Source organism: Rhipicephalus sanguineus, chromosome 1 (assembly GCF_013339695.2).
Source record: "Rhipicephalus sanguineus isolate Rsan-2018 chromosome 1, BIME_Rsan_1.4, whole genome shotgun sequence".
NCBI lineage: Eukaryota > Metazoa > Arthropoda > Arachnida > Ixodida > Ixodidae > Rhipicephalus > Rhipicephalus sanguineus.
Genome location: NC_051176.1, coordinates 14,713,204 through 14,721,758, shown reverse-complemented (window position 1 = coordinate 14,721,758; position 8,555 = coordinate 14,713,204).

Below are 8,555 nucleotides of genomic sequence, written 5' to 3'. Positions count from 1 at the left end.
GTCAGTATAGTTCTGTGCTTAGGACTTCGATAGCGAAACAAGCAGCGACGTACCAGCATTCTTTATTATTTTTTTTAGAAGTACCCCTGCCCCCCCCCCCTTTTTTTTTACAAAAACACGAGTATGGTTTTGTTGTCACCGCCCTCGCGCGTTTTCTTGCTTTTCTAGTTGTCGCACTTGACTCTGCGGTCACTCCTAGCTTCGTTGGGTCCAGCTGTTTTTTGTTGTCAAACGCTGCCCCAGAAATTTCTCTGCACGTACGCTGCATGCTCTATGTGCACGACCGCCTGAGGCTGTAAAAAAGTGCGTCCCTCCCGTCCAGATGCAGTGGCGGGCGCGTAATTTTGCTCCCTCGAGGGATCGTGCACGCGAGAAAGAAAACGAAGGAGTGCGAGGAGGAAACCAGCACCGGCGGAAGGCTGTTCCACCGCCGGACTGCGCCCCCAGGAACGTTCAGCAGACCGGTTTCCTCCTCGCACTCCTCCGCTTGCGAGGAGGAAACCGCGGACGGCTCGAAAGGGAGACGTGTGTGGCAGTTTATTTTTCTTTTTTTATTTCTTTTTTTATGGGGGGGGGGGGAGGAGGCGCACGCGCTCGCCGCTTGCTCCCTGTCCGACCGAGTTTGACTGGGTTTGGCGCGAGTGATTCCGATGTGTGGGTGTGTGAATGTATCGTGTTGTTGCGCTCTAATTAAGTTTTGGAAATGATTCCGAAAGCACTCATGCGGCTGCGTGAGTCCTTTCTTAATCTTCACGTCGACAAATGCTGGGCAGTTTGTGGAATTTCTTCCAACTGTTTTGTTGATGCTGCTATGCTGACATCTCCATTTCTTGTGGAACACAAATCTGTAGGAAGGAAATATGCAAATGATATGTTAGTTCCAAGAATATTTCCAGAGTTGACTTGAATCTGGAAATATAAGGTCAGTTTGTTGGATCCAGAAAATTAACTTTACCTGACAACCATCAAAATACAAGGTTATATTTTTTATGTGTGATTGTGAAGGGAGTGGCATCGATGACTAAAATGCTGTGCGCACGACGCACACTTTTTCATTACGTTGGATATTAGGCTGTTTTCGAATAGCGTACGCAAAGCTTTGTGCTGGCTTTTCGCGCAACTGCGCATGCGTTGTGCGCTAACCGCTTGCGTGCTCCCGTTAAGTGACGGAAATAGCGGGCCGCAAACGCTAACTTAGCGTACGCTATTCGAAAGAGCCTGCATGTCAGTCCCAAATAAGATTTCGTCTTGTGGCGTACGTTTTCGGGTCGGCGATTTCCCAATCGACAATCCAAGACGTTTTCGTCGCTTCGCTGTACTCGGTGAGCCATGCGTAAGCATCTCCGTCCGTGCCGAGGGCAACGCGAAGCACATCGACGTCCTCGTTGGAGGCTGCAGCATCTAGCTCGGACGCGAAAGTTTCTTGGCTGCACGCCATAACTTGACAGTCTGTAGCTGTTGTGGCGGAATAGCACGGAGAAGACAGAGAATCAACACGTTTGTTCGGTTCCGAAGACTCCTTTATTTCTTCACTATTTACAGTGCTCTCGTAGAGAGGGAAAATGAAAAGGAAAATAGAAATACAGAAACAACAAGCACAGTCAAAAGAGTTTTCTTTTCTCTGCACCCCGCACGTGCAACAGACTTGAAGAACAGAGGGAGAAAACGCTTTCCCTGTGTTTGGTGACGGTCCCTGTGGCTTTGTGTTCTTTCACGGGGTGGGCGTGTAGGTCGTAAAACGACGATGTCAAGGACGTTCTTCGCTCTTCCCGTACTCGTCGTCGCCTCCAAATTGCGGGCCGCTGCGGTTGCGACCCCGAAAACGCGTCCCCCCCGAGTTGCCTTTCTTCCTCCTTTTCGCCGCGGGTTCTTCCCAATTAAAGCTGCTCCGAAGTGGGGGGCTGCTTCCCAATATTCGACAAATACAACAGTAGCGTCGCGCGCGTTCGTTTGGTACGAAGTTCTACAGGGTACGACACTTGACGACACTCAACGTCGGTGCGCGTGGGCAACGGTGACGTAGGGCTATGCAAGAGGTCGCAACAGTCGCGAACGTGTTCAGCCGTTCAGCTACTAACTACGGACATATCTACTAGCGCGAAAAACACACAAAGGACATCTTTAAAAGGCGCGAAAAAAACCACAACGGACAGGTAGGAAGGAGACAGGACGACGCGCTTCTAGCAACTGAAGCTTTAATCAAAAAGCGAAAGAACCAACCAACTCGCCCAACTGTCCCTGCTAACACAAAGGACGAAGTAAACGGGGCAGACAGGACGCAGCGCTAATCTGCCGTCTTTACCTCGTCCTTTGTGTTTTTCGCGCTAGTAGATATGTCCGCAGTTAACACGCAACAACTAGTCCAACTCGCTTCTCTAATTAAGCTACTGCGTCGCGTACGCAGCTGCGAGAAACGGGGCAAATAAGGAATTAATGAATATAAGTGTGTTTAAAGCGGCTCTTCGTCCCGAGTCAGACGTTGCAACCACGTACTACCCTGGTACTGCGTCTTTTCTGTGTGTGTGTGTGTGTGTGTGTGTGTGTGTGTGTGTGTGTGTGTGTGTGTGTGTGTGTGTGTGTGTGTGTGTGTGTGTGTGTGTGTGTGTGTGTGTGTGTGTGTGTGTGTGTGTGTGTGTGTGTGTGTGTGTTTTACACACCATCAGGAAGGGGGGAAGGCCCGTTCCTAGGAGAAGCTATCGCATTGTGTGCGTGTATTGCGCGCATGTGCGTGCGCGGCTGCTCCTTAAGGACTACACTCTTGCCGTTTCTCTGGCGTACTAATGAGCGGCAATGTTGACCTACGAGCGCCCATTCTGGAAGTCATACAAGCATCGCAAGAACATATGTAAAGAGGAGTCAAACAACCTTCCCACCCGGAATGAACCGGAACTACGCCCCTTACCGCTAGGCTTTTTTGTCTTTTCTTTTGCATGGTCAGCTCAGGATCTTGAGGTTATGCATCCATCCTGTTGAGGGCCGATCATATGATCCCTGTACTTCTCACAATTATATTATGTGCTTGATAATACGCGCTCGTGTACAATACGCAACCCACTGGTGTTCATCGTAGCCGTGTTTGTAGATTTCGCAATTATTGATAATTTCCAAAGCTAACAAACCAGCTGAAATGCTGAACAGGAAATAAGTCTTAATTTATCAGCATTACGTGCATTTCATATATACTCGGATTTGTATCTGTAGACTGCAGCCTAATGTAGACTGCAGCCTAATGAATGAATCCGGAATCATTCCGCATTTTCGCCGCGACCCTGTAATGGAATGGGAATGGCATGGGGACAACGCTTGGAGCAATGGAATGGGAATGGAATTACGTCTGTTACCGTAAATGGAGCACGTTTTCGTCTATGCGCTCTTTTTCAAACTTCAAACCTTAGTAAGTTAGAGCCTCGAATTTAGCAATAAAGCCGTATTTTTAAAATGGCTTGGCTGATTACAAGCACGCTACATTTATAAGCAACGCGCCTACTACAAACCGACGCATAAGCTAGTGTACAAACAAATGTATTATCCCAGCAGATACTGAAGGGAGAAACAAATTATCCCTGCGAGTTGGTTCCCATTGATACCCCCACACGAAAGTAACAAATACTCTAAGCACAGCCTGATCTTTATCTCACGAGCACTTTAGTACCTGACACACGTGAGTAACCTTTCCGATTTTAGGTATCCAGACCAAATGCCATCTTCATGCTTGCGTAATTTTGCCCTGCGAGTTGGTTCCCATTGATACCCCCACACGAAAGTAACAAATACTCTAAGCACAGCCTGATCTTTATCTCACGAGCACTTTAGTACCTGACACACGTGAGTAACCTTTCCGATTTTAGGTATCCAGACCAAATGCCATCTTCATGCTTGCGTAATTTTGCCCTGCGAGTTGGTTCCCATTGATACCCCCACACGAAAGTAACAAATACTCTAAGCACAGCCTGATCTTTATCTCACGAGCACTTTAGTACCTGACACACGTGAGCAACCTTTCCGATTTTAGGTATCCAGACAAAATGCCATCTTCATGCTTTAAGTCCTGCAAATGCCTTCTGAGAATAGGCTCCTAAACATCAACAGTACTGCTAATCGTCGACACGCAGATTCGCACTACGATGAAAAGCTAACAGGACTCACGCAGCCGCATGAGTGCTTTCGGAATCATTTCCAAAACTTAATTAGAGCGCAACCACACGATACATTCACACACCCACACACCCACACATCGGAATCTCACTCGCGCCAAACCCAGTCAAACTCGGTCGGACAGGGAGCCAGCGGCGAGCGCGTGCGCCTCCTCCCCCCCCCCCCCCATAAAAAAAGAAACAAAGAAAAAGAAAAATAAACTGCCACACACGTCTCCCTTCCGAGCCGTCCATCAGAGCGGTTTCCTCCTTGCAAACGGAGGAGTGCGAGGAGGAAACCGGTCTGCTGAACGTTCCTGGGGGCGCAGTCCGGCGGTGGAACAGCCGTCCACCGGTACCGGTTTCCTCCTCGCACTCCTTCGTTTTCTTTCTCGCGTGCACGATCCCTCGAGGGAGCAAAATTACGCGTGGCGGGCCGTCTTTGAGACAGTTGCGATTTGCGGATAGACACAGATGCCGATCCTTCAGAAAAACAAGCATATTGCCACGCCCGCTTCTTCTTTTATTTTGATGTATTCGGGTTTGACCAGCAAGGGCGGTTATCAACGCTCGACGCTGACCGCGCCGCAGTGTTCGAGAAGCTTCGCGAGTGTAATAGATCGTTTGTTACGATTGCACGCAGGACGCGAATAGTCTAGATTATTCCAGTGCTTGCGCGACAACCAGTGATAAGACTGGAAAGTTCGATGCGTGATGTATAAAAGACGGCGCATCCCAGCCATGAGCAGTTGATCGACGGTCGACGCTCTGTTCGCCGCTATCATTGTATTGCTGTAGTTCACTTTCAGTTTCCCGGCCACAAGTTCGGCCAAATAAAGAGTTTCATCCCGAACGTGCTGACTGCTGCCTTCGTCGACGTCACGACCACGTGACACCTGGTGGAGGTGCTGCTTCCTTGATGTTCCGGACACCTACGAAGAGCCGGGAACCAAGCCCACAGCGTGAAGAAGACGTCGAATACCTCGTGCAACAAGAAGACCCGGAAGACATCCCGGATCGTCGAGCTAGCCGCAGGCAGCTAGGACTACAAACCGAGTTCGGACCACTACCCGACAAGAACAACACCACGACGACGAAGACCACTGGCACCATGACGACTGCTGTGTCACCTCAACGAGTCGTCATGAATCAGCCCAAGGAGCCGCCGACTTTCCGAGGATCACCATGTGAAGACCCGGAAAGCTGGTTGGAAAAATACGCGTGACCGAGTTGCTCACTTCAACAAATGAGACTGTGACGAGAAACTTCGCCACGTTTACTTCGCCCTTGAAGATAGTGCCAGGACCTGGTTCGAAAACAGAGAGGCCACCTTGACGACCTGGGACCTATTTAGCACCGCATTCCTTGGAACCTTCGCAAGTGTCGTGCGTAAGGGAAGGGCCGAGACCGTGCTGGAAAGCCGTATCGGTAGCCAGCGCTGCCCAGGTCGTGCGCCTAAAACAAATAGGTCGCGAAAGTCGGAACGAAAAGTGGTCGGAAACCTATTGCGACAAACATCAACACCCGCGTGACGATTAAAGCGCTACTAGGTGAGGGGGAAACAAATAATGAAAACAAAAAATTAATTAAACGTTTATTTTCATTAGTTTTAATTTTATTTGTCACGAATTAAATTAGTAGATTACTTTAATGAAACTTTAGTCTTGGGTATGTGGTTGAGTGGCCACTTTTTTTCCTTTATTTTCAGAAACAGCGGGCACATGCAGGCAGTCTGGTAACATGGGCCAACGGTTTTGCGCATTTTGAGATGCAAACGGCGTCGCTCGTTTTTGCGCAGTAGGTTTGTGCCTGTCGTCCGTAGGTGATTTCCTCGCATGAGCGTTGTTTTCTAGTCGTGGTACTTGGCAGAAGGTAATATAGCCCATCGCAGCCATTGGGAACCGTTTCAGTGACTGTGTTTTGCCAGCGCACGGCCGGCATGCTGTCGCCCTTCGGGACGATGAGTCCGCCACGCTACGCGACGAAACGCTGCGCTGTCCACGGATGCAAGAGCAACACGTGTGCAAGGTTTGTGTGCACGTTGAATTGGTATGCTACTTCTGATTTCTGTGTTATATATTTTGGGGTAATATCCTGTTCAACTGCAATATTTCGGCAATAAAATACGCCTTATTTATCAAATGTGTCTTTTTCGTCTTCCCGTTATCTTGCAGGCTTCCATTATGGAGCCGTAGTGATAAGAAAAAGAACGTGCAGCTATAAAAAAAAAAGAAGCGGCGCCCTGTCAAAAAATTTCATAATTTCGCGCCCATCGCGTTAAAACGTGACGTCATTTCCGCTTCCGGTTGTGACGTCATCTTTTTCTTTTTTTTTTAAATTCTGTTTGTCCCCTCCTCACATAGATAGCGACTGTTGCAACAACTAGCCACCGGCCTGACACGTGGGCTTCTACGGAAGTTACGCTACCAGTCAGGGTTGCCGTTGGTGGCTCCTTTGCGCCAAATTGGCTACTTTACGACCCAGTCTGGCGACAAAAATTTCAGGTTGGCGCCATGGCTACTTTCTAGCTACGTTGAACCTCTATTTTAGCGCATTCAGTCGCCATTTTTTCTCATTATCTGCAGATAAAATACCGAGCAAGACTGACGACTACCCTTTGTTTCCAAGCTTTTCTGACGCGTCAGCCAGTGCGTGCGCGTGTCCTAGCCCCGCCATGAATCAGGTGCTCATCGAGGCACCTGAACGCAACGCGCGGTGCGCCTGCCGAGACGGAATGATGAAGTTCTTGTTCGCCTAGTCAGTGTCTCACACCCACTATGGAGGATAGGCCAAGAATTCCGTGGTTTTATGAATTTAAATAAAAATTAAGAAATCGGAAATATAACTTACAAATTAAAGATGAAATTTAAGTACGCGTTTTGGCTAAGATCAAAACTGACAAAATTGCGCGCATGTTGGCATACGCGTGGCTAGCACGCTGTTCACACTGCCCGCCATCGGTGCCGACGCTATACGAGCCAGTTTTGTCATGCTGATGCACAGCGTCTGTTCTCGTGTGACTTTGACAAAAACAGAGATCCGATACAAAATGAAGCTGGATCGGTCATCATCGAGCAGATATCACTTCTTGAAGCTGGTCGTGCTTGAAGTCGCAGACCGTTCAAGCACGACCTGCTTTTACGATTAATATTCCTACTGAATGGTTGGCTGGAATGTTCCAATCTTACTCTGTCTCTGGCAATTACTCTATCTATTCTATATAGACTATGCAGGTAATTGCTCATTTATTTGCAACTTATGGCTTGAAGACCAGGCAAGAGGAGAAAAAAACTGCTCGTATGCTATTTTATTGCTGACACAAAATGGTATTACTTATTGTTCAATAATAAAAACTATTTTCATACTACCGCTTTTCCGCCATTTCGCTACAAGTTTGGCGATAAGGTTAAAAGATATGGCTACTTTTAGCTTGAATTCTGGCTCCTTTTCAAATCTACCCAACGGCAACCCTGCTACCAGTTTACATATACCTTTACATATACCGTTTACATATACATATACCTTGCCTGATGTACAGTGGCTAGAATAGGGAAGTGTGAAGACCGCGCCGCCTGCGCTGACGCTCTCCACCGATGCCTCGACCGGCGCTGTCTAGGTGGCGCTGGTTGTAGCTTACACGTCGCTCGCTCGGCTCGCTGCAGCGAAGCTGCCATGTCAAGGCTGATTTGTGGCGGATATGGTTTTGTTTGCGCCGTAAATTTACTATACTCTACTATATTGCTGGGCGTAAGTGTCTCATAAATAAATGAAATTCGCGGCAGATATTATCAAACATTATCACCGTATTGTATGACCGTACGCACAGTATCATAAGTGAAGCTTTACATTCGCAAACATCGCGGCCAGCTAAGCTTGCCACTGCTTGTGATCATTCCTTGATGCTGAGAAATGTAACCGATTAACATTTTGAAGGGATTGCCATTTCACAAGGTTATACGCAACCTCAAGAAGCACGAAAAGATGCTACTATGACATTGATATTCATTTTCTTCATGTTGTTATACAGTATACTTAACATTTTGCATGAGATAGTTCTTAAGGATTTAATTATTCTTGCGTATTCACACTGGAAATGTATTTCAATTAACAACTACACAGAAAATTGGAGAGCATTTCACTCTTCTCACACATTTTATTTAAAGTGGGAGGCATCAAAGTAGGGAAGAAAGCTAGCACACTACAGGGTGATGCACATAACATCGCTCTTCGAAGCTTGAGGTGCTTGAGGTGCTCTTGCAGAACTTTTCTGTCTGTTTAGAGGTTTCGTGAAGAAGTGAAGCCGTGTGACAACAAAAAACTTGATTATATGTTGCTCGTCAGATCTTGCTTGTGCAAGTCGCACCCTGCGGATGGTACGGTCTGCATTGAGTTAGGAAGTTCAACTATAGTGTCCCTTTGGAG